This window comes from Podarcis erhardii, assembly GCF_964252035.2.
Source record: "Podarcis erhardii genome assembly, chromosome: 13".
In the NCBI taxonomy this organism is placed as follows: Eukaryota; Metazoa; Chordata; class Lepidosauria; order Squamata; family Lacertidae; genus Podarcis; species Podarcis erhardii.
In genome coordinates, this window is record NC_138502.1 from 8,972,113 (window position 1) to 8,983,072 (window position 10,960).

The following is a 10,960-nucleotide window of genomic DNA, read 5'->3' on the forward strand; positions in this document are numbered from 1 at the left end:
TCGCCGCCGCCCTCGACTTCCCTGTTCCCTCCCCTCCCTCGGGTCGCCGTGGTTACCGAGGACTGCAAGCTGCTCGGGCGAGCGTGGGGCATTAAGTGGGAGAAGGAAAATTAAAATTAAAACTCGCCCGAAGGCCGCCTCTCCGGATATCTTTCGAATTTTTTAATTTTTCCCGCGGCACACCAGGCAACGTCTCGCGGCACACTAGTGTGCCGCGGAACACCGGTTGGGAAACACTGCTCTAATCATAGCCAACTGGTCCTTAAAATAAAACCTATTAAGGTGGCAGCCATAATCAAATTCTATAGCAGTGAGTTTCACAGAACCTGCATTCAGTGGCAGGGGTCATTCTTTGACGTAATCATGAGAAAGGTAATGCCCAGATGTTGGAGAGGGTGATACATTCAGGCTAATGATGGCTTCCTATCACCCGTATCACTCCTGCCACAATCTTGCGGCATTGCTTGTGCTCCAGAAAAATTTCTAGTGATTCACATTTTTTAATGGAACACAGTGACACCTAGAGGCTCTAACACAACACTGCAGCCAGGGGGGGAATCAGTAGCTGAATTAGAGGGAGCAGCCACCAAGCTGATTGGGAAATCTGGAGAAATCTCTAAAATCTGTTTTTTTGTTTTCAAATAAAGGGGTGGCCACAGCTCAGATGTAATGCAAACAAGTCATGTGATGTGTTGGTGGCCTCACTGAGCAGGTGGGAAACTAGGGAATGAGGAAATGCAATGAGGAAGTTTCTTAGGAAGATGACAATGCTGGAGATTAAGAAAAGGAAGAGGAGAAAACCCTGAGGGTTTTCCTCAAGGAAAAGTGTTAATGTAAATGAGGACAGTCTGACAGAAGGCACTCTTCCCTGACAAATATAACCTCAGCCCTTTAGGCTGGCCCTGGAAAAGACTGTTACAAGTTTGTTTATTTTGATTTGATTCAATTTATGAATTACCTTTCTGTAAAATATCTCCAAAGCGATTTCACCGTAAAAACAACGAAACTGAATCCCCCCCCATATATACAAATAGTTGTGTGTGTGCTTTTTAAAAAATCCATATAGGAACACAATTAAAAACAATTTCAAATTCAGAACAGATCCAGACACATTTTGTTTTGTTTATTGGTTTTATTATATTTGTTCGTTGCTTTTTCTCACACAATGCAACTCAAAGATACTTACAATGGGATCTCGGTTTTCAAACATAATCTATTCCAGAAGACCGTTCGAGTTCTGACACATTCGAAAACTGAAAACTCAATGCGGAAGCCTCAATACGGAAGCCACGTGGCATGTTTGACTTCCGAGGCATGTTTGAAAACCGAAACATTTACTTCTGGGTTTACGGCGTTTGAAAACTGAAATGTTTGTCAATGAAGAAGTTCGAAAACTGAGGTACCACTGTACAAACAAACAACAAAACAACATACAAACAAAAAACACTACATAGATACATCAAAACCAAGGGGGAAATGTATTAAAAACATCCCACTGACACTAAAAGGCCACAGGCGGTTAGAGGCCAAGGGCCTGATTATAGGGGGAAATGTCTGCCTGGTGCCTAAAGATGATGGTGCCAGAAAATGCCACCCTCCAGAATGCTCACAAAGAAGATTGCAGAGCCCAGGTTGGCTCATATGGACAGATGCAGTCTTTGAGGCCTGAGAAATGCAGGCTCAGAACGTTCACATTAAGACGCAAACCAAATTCATTTCTTCCCTCTGCTTAGTTGGAGATGTCAGGATTGGAACCTGGGACCTCCTGTAATCAAAGCATAACACTCTGCCACTGAACTTCCAGAGGTGCTACGAGCTACTACAGGTTCAGCCACGTGGATGAATATCCCAGGATCTCTGGAAACGAAGCCAAGCGCCTTTCTTGGAACCAACTTGCAAGATGTTGACCAACCCAATCGTACTCAGAGTAGGCCCATTGATGAACATAGCCTACCTTAGATTCATTAATTTGAATGGGTCTCATTAAGTAGTGGGTGGACATAGCAGACAACACAGAGATTTCTCCAAGTAGTTCTTTATAAGTGAGCTGGAACTGAACTGAACTGCAAACAGCTCAGCAGTCTTGCTTTTATAGGCAGCCGGCTGTCAACATTGTAACAACAACAACTAAATTAACTGACGTGGACTTGAGTGAAAACTACTGTACTGTGGTACCTCGGGTTACATACGCTTTGGGTTACAGACTCTGCTAACCCAGAAATAGTACCTCGGGTTAAGAACTTTGCTTCAGGATGAGAACAGAAATCGTGCTCCAGCGGCGCGGCAACAGCAGGAGGCCCCATTAGCTAAAGTGGTGCTTCAGGTTAAGAACAGTTTCAGGTTAAGAACGGACCTCCGGAACGAATTAAGTACTTAACCTGAGGTACCACTGTATATACAGTACACAATACCCCTGGTGGCCAGGGTGAGAACTTCAATACATAACAGGTCTGTTCCAAGTAGGGCTAGTGTTGGATACAAGCCATTAACTTATGGGGTAGGGAGACCAGGATGAACCAAAGAGTTCTAGCTCATATTCTATTTTCCTGGCAAAAGGAAACTATTTTATGCAAGTCAGGCCATTGGCCCATCTGACTCAATATTGTCTACACCAGGAAAGGGCAACCTGTGGATCGGCAGGCATTAGACTACAGTTCCTATAAGCTCCAGCCAGCAATGGTGAGGGATGATGGGAGTTGTAGTCTTACCAACATCTGCAGGGCTACAAATTCCCCATCTCAGATCTTCCCTAATCCGTAGCAGCTCTTGCTGGTTTTCTTCCCAACCCTATGTGGAGATGCTAGAGACTGAACGTGAGATCACCTTTGTGATTCCCAGCCCTTGGAATCTGCAAAATCTAGTGACTCCCCTTGCCCCATCTTGTGGATTAGGAACTTGAAGATCTCAGGCATAGCAACACCCATGGTCTGTGAACCAGCCAGCAGTACTTTCCAGGCTGAGATTTATTTGTTTACAACTGCAGCCAACCTTCAGATTCAGAGCTTAACTGTGCTCATCATCTAAAGACTCTACTCTGGTGAGTGAGGGAAGTGGTCCAAATTTGTGAGCGAGCTCTGATCCCATTTATCTTAAAGCCTTTGATGTTTTCTGTAGCAGAACTGAACGCCCTGCCTTTATTTTCCCATAAGACTCTGGGCTCAGCTATACAGCCGCAAATAAGTGCATTTTAAGTGCATTATACAAATGTGGCAGTAGATAGCGCTGATGAGCTCATGGTAATAATAATAATAATAATAATAATAATAATAATAATAATAATAATAATTTATTATTTATACCCCGCCCATTTGGCTGGGTTTCCCCTGCCACTCTGGGCGGCTTCCAACAAAATATTAAAAATACATTAACACATCAGTCATTAAAAACTTCCCTAAACAGGGCTGCCTTCAGATGTCTTCTAAACATCAGATAGTTGTTAATTTCTTTGACATCTGATGGGAGGGCGTTCCACAGGGCGGGTGCCACTACTGAGAAGGCCCTCTGCCTGTGCCTATACAGTGGAATATACAGTATATATGTATATCCCTGTGCATATACAGTGGAACCTTGGTTCTCGAACGGCTTAGTTGACAAACAAATCGGTTCCCGAACTCTGAAAACCCGGAAGTACGGTAAGTGTTCCGGTTTTTGACTTTTCTCCGAAGCTAAACATCCGATGCAGCTGTCGACTATTATTTCCAGGGCGCCTGTACCAATCGGAAGCCATGCCTTGTCTTTTTTTGAACGTTTTGGGAGTCAAACAGACTTCCGGAACGGATTACATCTGAGAACCTAGGTTCCATTGTATATGTTACAACATTTTTTTTAAAAAAATCATTTTCACAGCGTTTTTTATATCTGTGTTGATTCAGCCTCTGGCTGTATACGTTTAAAGCGTGCACACACCCACAAATCCTAGGAATGGTCGTTTGCTAAGAGTGCTGGGAATTGCAGGTTTTTTTGAGGGATAAAGCTCATTTTTCAGGATTCGTGGTGGGGGAGGGGAGGTGAACCGTAAATGTACGGTATGTACACAGCTTTATTCTTAAGCATGAGCAGGGTTTGACTCAGCCCCATCTGCTCTCCATCATGGAAGAACTGAACCCAAGACTTGGCAGCCTGAAGCTGGAATCCAGTTTGGCGTATGGCTCACGTGTCGCCTGGTCACCTAACAGGGCCTGTAATTAAACTTCAGCCCTGAGGGGAGATGGGAGCTGCCTGATAGCAGCCTATTACATAACCCAACAGGGCCTGGGAATCCTGAGCCAGGAATAAGATAATGACTGTTGACGCTGCTGTGTCGCCTTTGTAGGCCTAGGAGGACTGAAGGGAAGACTTCCAAATGAAGGGGCAAATGCACATACACAAACATTACACACTCACACCCTGTTGTTCACTGTCTGTTAGTGCCTTTCTAACTTTCATTTCATTTCCATTATTCTTATTATTTATGTATTCATGTATTTACGCAGCGGCACGACAACAAGACCAGTCACCAACCCTCAGCCTAAATGTGCCTCACAGGGTTATTGTGAGGATAAGGAATATAAATAATATCTAAATAAATTTTTATTTATACCCCGCCCTTCCCGGTTCAGAAAACCAGGCTCAGGGCGGCTAACAACAAATTTAAAACACTTAATTAATGCAACAAAAAACAGCATAAAATACAGTATAAAACGTGAATAACAATAAATTCAGAATTCAAAAATCAATTTAGGGGGGAAATCCATCCAATAAACATTAGATGATCACCAGGGCTAGCTGGCTAAATTAGTCCTATTTGGGCCAGCGAGGAGACCAGGGGATTAGATAGATAGTAAAGTAGATAGATAGATAGATAGATAGATAGATAGATAGATAGATAGATAGATGATAGATAGATAGATAGATAAACAGATAGAATACAATGAGATAAAACTGAAAAAAAAAATATGTGGGTGGCTTAAATAGGCCTGAAAACTGCCACATCCCCGTGGCATCCCAACAATGCCTGTTTCCCTCTTCTTTTTTTCAGGGTCCCTTATTTGTTCCCGCTCAATACTGTTAAAATCGCTGCTCCTGCCTTCCTATTTTCGCTTCCTTACTTTCCCTTTGCCCTCCAGGGAGTTGCTCGCTTTGTTTATTTATTTCGTGCATATTTTAAAATTTCGTTATATATTGCATATAAAACGGAGAGAACAATTACAGCAGCAGATGGAAGAGAACACACGAAAAACAAAGCCATAAAACAGGCAGGGAGGGGGAGAGTTGCTTGCTTTATGGCTCTTCGGAGTTCGGCACCAGGAACACGGCAACTTAAATCTTTGAGCAGGCAGAAAGGTGAACTGTGGCTGCATCATTTTGTACTAAGTACAGCTTTCGGATCATTTGTGGGGGAAGCCCCACTGTTATGTACTGAGTTGAATAGGATCCAAAATGCAGCAGTATGATTGGTCCGCAGGAGTCACCCAATCCAGCTCCAGGTGGAAGTGAATCCACAACCTGATTGGCCTACAGGAGAATACCGGAATTAGCCAATCACGTGCAACCCATTGTGTAAATAATGTATATAAAGCAGATATTGTGGGGGAACTTCCATTCCTCCTCACCACTATCACCTGAATAAAGAGCATGAAATCCACTCTTGACTCCGAGTATATTTCACCCACATAGAACAACTGGAATTGGACAGAGCAGAGGAGGTAGATTGTTCAAGACTGGCAGGATCCTGGGGATATAGGGCAACTAGGCCCAGCCCCAAAGCCAAATGTCGCCCCAAGCAAGGAGCATCAGGAGGAATCTGGTTTCTCCCCTTTTAATGTGAACCACCAATTTAACATTTCCTGAACCAATATGCAGCTGAAATAAAGGGCTCTCTTTCCAAAGTGACTCTTCTATAAATTTCACGACGCTGTTCTCCCACCTAAGAATGCATGCAAAAATGCTTATTGTAGTGAAAAATTGAAGCAAAAATATTAGTGCGACTACATTGTACAAAGATCGCATTCCTTTAGGTGGAAATTCTCATGCCAATTTTTCCTCATATACACATTTGTGTGTGTACTTTTCCCTAGTGTATGCATCTACTAGGTGGAATGGCAGATAAAAATGCATATATGAGAACCTGAATTGAAACTGTATATGAATGTTCATATACAGTGGTGCCCCACAAGACGAATGCCTCGCAAGACGGAAAACTCGCTAGACGAAAGAGTTTTCCGTTTTAGAGGTGCTTTGCAAAACGAATTTCCTATGGGCTTGCTTCGCAAGACGAAAATGTCTTGCGAGTTCCTGCGGGTTTTTCCCCCTCCCCCCCCCTTTTTCTAAGCCACTAAGCCGCTTATCCGCTAAGCCGATAAACCGCTAAAAGCCGCTAAAAGCCGCTAAACCGCTAATAGCGCTAATCCGCTAAGCCGTCAATGGGCAAGACGAAAAAAACGCTAGACGAAGAGACTTGCGGAACGGATTCTTTTCGTCTTGCGAGGCACCACTGTATATATATTTTTTAAAAAGTCACAAATAGGGAAACAGGGCAAACCAAATTTAAGACTGGGAAAAATGAGAAACTGAAACTGACAGATTGGCCCATCTCAATCTCCATCACTCCCTGCCTCCATTTCAGAGAATTGTAGAGTTGGAGGGTCATCTAGTCCAGGGCTCGGCAACCTAAGGCCCACGGGCCACAAGCGGCCCAGGGGGGTCGTTTAACCAGCCCATTGATCCCTGCCGCCCGCTGAGGGACCCCAGCTGCCTGCTCAGCCGGCTCCCATCTGCCGTGCTAAACTGGCACAGAGCAGAGCGGGGACCGCCTTCCATGACGCTGGCCGGCTTCCCATTGGCTGCAGCAAGCTCCAGCAGCCAATGGGTAGCTGCGCACGCCTCCTCCGTGCTGGAAGGAGCACCGGAAATAGCATTTGCGCATGTGTGCCTGCGTGCACACACACACACTCCGGCCCACCGAGGTGTCTGTGGGACCATGAACCATCCCAAGCCACAAAAACTTTGCCAACCCCTGATGTAGTCCAACCCCCTGCAATGCAGGAATCTATATATTATCCGTGACAGATGGCCACCCAACCTCTGCTTAAAAACCTCCAGGAAGGAGAGTCCACCACCTTCCAAGGGAGTCCTTTTCCACTGCCGAAAAGCTCTCACTTTGGAACATCTTTTATTTTTCACTTCTATTTAGAGCCCACGTTGTGATTCTGGTGCATCCATGATTTATTCTTGTCATACAAGAGATTAAGTCTGCATGCATAGATCTGATTGCGAGCGTTCTCTCTTTCATCCACCCATCCACCCACATGTACGCCCACACCCGGCTTTTTCAACAGACGCCGATGCTGCCAATTTCCCCGTGCATTAAGAAGAAGACATAGTTAACCCAGCAGGACACAGTTCCCAGCTTTTTCGAGTGAAGATGAACTGTTTGTATATATCCTTTTTTTACTGTTGCATCTCTGCACCTCTAATGCCGCTGCCCTGGGGGATTGCCTAAGGCTGCATAGACGCTATACATTTAAAGCCCATAACTTCCCCTAAAGAATTCTGGGAAAAGTAGTTTGTTAAGCGTGCCGGTCACTGTAGCTCGGGGAAAGGTAAACTACAGCTCCCAGGATTCTCTGGGGGAAGCCATATGCTTTAAATATAATAATAATAATAATAATAATAATAATAATAATAATAATAATAATAATGATGAAGAATTATTATTTATACCCTGCCCATCTGGCTGAGTTTCCCCAGCCACTCTGGGCGGCTCCCAATCAAGTGTTAAAAACAGTACAGCATTAAATACATTAAATGCATTAAATACATTAAAATATGTACGTAGCTCAGGTCCCTAAGCCCATCGCTGTGTGCAACCAGCAAATATTGCTCACTCAGGAAGCCCCATGCACAGGGTTATCCTTGGGAATCCTGCTGCAGCCCCAGGCAGAAGTCGGAGAATGTGGCGGTGGAGAGCTGTCATCTAATGGCCCTTAAGCAGCGGCTCATGTAAAGCTTTGTTTGGTGAGTCCCTTCCTTTCCCAGATGGGTACATTCAGTCTCATCAACTCCTGCCCTGGAGTGACAAAGCTGGGATGAGAACCAAGGCGGCGAGTTGCTGCCTGCCCTGCATGGTTGCCCCGTGATTCATCACTTCGCGCCCGACGGGAGCTACAAATAGGAGCTTGATGCTGGTGTGCAAGGCAGTGCAACAGCAGCCTCCTTACTTTGGACATAACCTCCAGCGATATACCGGCAGCAAGGCATCTCTCTAACGTAGCATCTGTCCATAATGGCTTTTTTGGTGCCTCCTGAAGACCTTAAGATGAACGGGGATTTGGAAGAGACATGGCCGCTCTTCAAGCAACGTTTCCTCCTCTACATGAAAGCGACGGGCGCGGCGCAGTGGCCCAGCGACCAAAAAGTGGCCCTCTTCTTGACGGTGGCTGGGCCAGAGGCCTTGCAGGTCTACAACTCCTTCCAGCTGGACCCGACGGAAGAAGAAGACTTTGAGGTGGTGCTGGCCCGCTTCGAAAGACACTGCGTGCCACGCCGCAGCGAGGCCTACGAGCGCTTCCTCTTCCGCACCCGCTTCCAGGAGCCCCACGAGTCGCTGGAGGATTTCCTGGCCGACCTGCAACACAAATGCCGTTTTTGCAACTTCGGGGCCCAGCGGGAGTCCCTGGTGCGGGATCAAGTCGTGCTGGGTTGCCAAGACGGCCTGGCCAGGCAGCAGCTCCTCCAAGAGGACGGGCTCACCCTGGAAGGCGCCGTCCGGATCTGCCGTTTGGCCGAGGAGAAGAACAACAAGGAGGCTCAGACGGAGCTGAGGATGGCTGAGAAACGCAGAGGCCAGGTTTCCAAACGGAAGGTACGCCGTGTTCGGAGTTTGGGCAACAGGATGGACAGCTGCTGGCAGCAGCAATGCGACGATTGCCTCAGGAAGGAGACGTTCAAAACGTATGTCTGAGCCAGACCTGTTGTAATTAGACACTGAACTGAATCCTCTAACCAGTCAGCCATTTTTCTTCTACCATCATGGACTGCACCATTGGGTCTTCTTGGACAGACAGTATCTCCTGGTGGGATGTTGGACAATAGATGGCAGCAAACAAGAGAAACTCTGGAAGAAAGATGGTCTGTGTCTTTGACCCCCTAAGAAAACAGCGTGGTTCTTGGCTAGGGACCACCTAGGTCAACCTCCTGCGCTCCCACTATCCCTGACATTGGCTATCTGGCTGGGGCCGCTTGGCGTTGGAATCTAACAACACCCAGAGGGCATGAAGCAGGAGAAAGTTGGCTTAGGTTTACTGCGAGGCCTTGGGCAAGTCATTAAAGCTCAACGTTGATCATGGTTGCTCACTGATTTTAAAAACGGGGGAAAGGAAAGATCTCTAGCAGTGTTGCCATGAGCAAACCCAACTAGAATGGCCAAGCAGTTCCAGATACCATGATGTGCTAGATTTCCAGTAGAAAGGTTATCTGGGGAGAAATCCTCAAAAGTTGTGTATTTGCGTGGAAATGATCCACACAGCTAAACGTGAGTCATTTCAGATTCTCAGGTCTGTGTATGCGCATAACTCAATCCAAAGTTCTCAGTCAGAACTTGTAAACTCAGGGGAATTTAATCCACGTGTTGGTTTGGGTTCCTTTAGCGGGGGGGGCAGGGAGGAGTTGTGGGTTGAATGTAATTTTGTAGTTGGCCGCTGTGTGAGTCCGTGATACTGTTGTTTCAGTGATGTTCACTGTGTTTTCATTGATATGTCTGTATCCTCCAAACTGAGCTGAAACAAATTGTGGGGAAATTGTGGGGATGGAAACTCTCTGAGCTGCCAAAATTCACCCCAGATTGAACAGATACTCAGGTGTCTTCCCACTGACCTTTGCAAACAGCAGGCGCTCACACCCACATTAGTTTCTGCAACAAAATCAGTCTCTTATCATTTGGTATTGCTGTTTCCCTCTGCATTTCTCCTGCAATGAGAATGAAAAGCAACAGAGATCCCAAACTCCTTTCCATTGAGTAGAAAAGTATGAAGGATTCCTCCTTTTCAAAGGACACTATCAAAAAAATACTCCTTGCTGGGGGAGCTAATCAACCCAAAGCTGTCCTTGCTCTTCACATGGCAGTGACTTAAGTTTAAGTCACTTTAAATTGCCAGTTTCCACTGTGACCTCCCCTGACCCTTCAAGGCTGGAGCCAAAGGGAAACCCCATAAGCCCTTTCCTTTCCCCCAGCTGCTAATTTGCCTTTTAATCCCTTGTTGTCCTCCGCATCTTTCAGATGTCCCAAATCTGGTTTCCCCTGACTTAGCCTGGAAACTATTCCAATACTTGTCCACAGTGGGAGAGGATATCTATTTTTATGTTGTTGTTAAATGTTTTTAATTTTGCATTTGTTAAATTATTCAGGTGGGTTGGGCCCTGTGTGGCTCTGAACACTCGTGTATTTATTTATTTTATTTATTTATTTATTGTCACCAATAAAGTTTGTCTTACTCTATCGTGCTTTGTCCCTGCTGTGTTTCCTTTGTTCTTAATGAACGTCAGACTGGATCTTAAGATGACTTAAGGACATTCGCAGGAGGAAAGTTTCCTGCCAGCTCTTAACCCCTTGCAATCCCCTGTTCACACCCCCCCCCCCCCTAAAAAACAACAACGTTGAATACTGCATTGGGGTGGAGTGACAGTCACCTAACATCAGTCTTGGATCCTAGGAACACAAATAGTAAAGCTGTATTGGCCCATAAGAAAATTCCCGAAATCCATATTACGGCAATGCCCTTATTAGGTGAACCAATATGTCATAAGAACAGAAGCACAGCCCATCTAGACCAGCATCCCGTTCTGGGAGAAGGACCGTAGTAGCTCAGTGGTTGAGCATCTGCCTTGCATGCAGGAAGTTACAGGTTCAATGCCAGGCAACTCCAGGTAGGGAATATCCCTTGTCTGAAACCATGGAGAGCAGCTGCCAATCAGTGTCCACAAT